Genomic DNA, 2,309 nt, shown 5'->3' on the forward strand with positions numbered 1-2,309 from the left:
CTAGTGCATAAAAATTTGAAATTTGAGTAACATTGGTTTACAAATAAAAGTATTATGGCCAAATTTGGGAAAACCGAGCGATGCATATATATGGAAGCTATATCAAAATCTGTACCAATTTGCATAATATTCTGCGGGTTTGATTATTACCACAAAAGGTTACCTTGTGCAAAATTTGAGTGAGATCAGTTAAGAAATGAGGCCTCAAACATAAGGTTATTAGGGGCAAATTTTTCAAAATCGGGCGATACATATATGGGAGCTATATCTACATTTGAACCGATTTCAATGAAATTTTGCACATACCGTTAGCACTATAGAGGACTGGATCTAGCCAATTTTGAGTAAGATCGGTTAATAAATAAGGGTTTTATGGCCAAATTTGGGAAAATCGGGCATACATATATATGTGAGCTATATCTCAATCTGAACCGATTTCGACGATGCTATAGTGCTATAGAAGATTACATTTGGCCAACTTTGAGTAAGATCGGTTGATAAGTAAGGGTTTTATGGCCAAATTTAGAAAAATCGGGCGGTACATATATATGGGAGCTATAGCTAAATCTGAACCGATTTCGATGATTTTTTGCACATATAGTTAGTGCTATAGAAGATTACATTTATCCAAATTTGAGTAAGATCGGTTGAAAAATAAGGGCTTTACGGCCAAATTTGGCAAAATCGGGCGATACATATATATGGGAGCTATATCTAAATTTGAACCGATTTGGATGAAATTTTGCAGACTTGAAGGGCGATGAAAATATTATTTTTTGCCAAATTTGGTGACGATAACGATTATACCCTGACCACTATGTGGTTTAGGGTATAACAAGAAAACAAAGCAAAAACGGTATTTTTATTTTAACCACTTGTGCTTTTTGGCTTGTTTCTCTAAAAGCTTCGCAAGGCGAGAGAAGTTCACCACAGTGGTATCACAATGGACTGAATAGTCTAAGTGAGCCTGAAATATCGGGCTGCCACTATACCTAACCTGACGCAAAAAAATTGCCTAAAGGCACAACTTTAAAAGCACTTCCAAATGTCCCTTTAAATATGTTTTTTATAACTCGCTTTTTTCATATTTTTATTGAGAAATTTTTAAATTTTATTGTTTCAAATAGGTTAAAAACAGATTAAAAATTAATAAAATAATGCAAATTATTTGAATTTTACGTATAAAAGTCAACATCTTTTCTAGAAAAATTGCAAATTTTTAATAATATGCATTAAAAATCATAAAAAATTAAAAAATTATTTATTCGTCATAAAATCAAAAAATTTCTTAATTCACATCCAAAACACTGGATTCACATCACACCTTAAGAAGAGTTGCAAATTCAGTGCAACGGCTGTTGAAATGGTGGACATCCGTCCTATGACAAGCGCACACTGAAAAAAATATTGTCGTGAGGTCAAAGATTTCATGTCTTTAAAATACGAATACAAATTTTGCTTAGCATAGAAGACGCATTTCTCTAAAATAAAGTTATTTTCCTTGTCCAAAAGTCGATAAACTTTTCAATGAAGTCGTATTGTCCTTATAATTAAGTGATTTGACTTAAAAATGGGTATCTTAACATGAAAGAAAAAATTTATAGACTAAGGTCAACTTGACTTTAATAATTCAGAAAAATTCTTTAAATTTAATGAAATTGTCTTTAAATTTGTTGTCTTTTTGCATCTTGACTACAAAGCAAAAAATCGTTCAAATATAGGACATGTTTTTCAAAACTTTATTTTAAAGAAGTTTTTTACTTCAAACATAGCATAATTTCTACTGGAAGTCGAGTCCTAATTTGGAAAATAAAGTTGCCGTTAACTCGTTTTTAAAGGACTTTTATAGCATATGAAGAAAATGAGCTGAGAAAGCGAAAAATTAAAATTTGCTTCCTAGAAGCAAGTACACAAAACCCAAATTTAAAAGAGAATTTTGTCTTAAAAGTATCCTTACTTGTATTCTCCGCTTCTTTGGCTCGGAATCAATACCAACTTTTTTAAAGTAAAGACAAAATCTTTGGAACCGAGTATGCTTTTTTTCAGTGCATGTTAAATTCATCGCTTCTGCGTCAATTTGCACCACTTCCGGATCCAAAAAGAACATTTTCACTACTTTTTTGGAGACACTTTTTTGCTGGGAACCTAACCTAAGACGAGTTTTGGCCATGAAGGGTCATTAATTTTTATTATTGTTATATTATTCCTACTTATATATCACGTACGTAATTTAGTTAATTCAATTCTTTGTTTTTTTTTTTATTGTATATACGCCTTACCACACACTTAAAATTCTAACACTAAGATGC

Source organism: Haematobia irritans, chromosome 1, assembly GCF_050003625.1.
Source record: "Haematobia irritans isolate KBUSLIRL chromosome 1, ASM5000362v1, whole genome shotgun sequence".
Classification (NCBI taxonomy): domain Eukaryota; kingdom Metazoa; phylum Arthropoda; class Insecta; order Diptera; family Muscidae; genus Haematobia; species Haematobia irritans.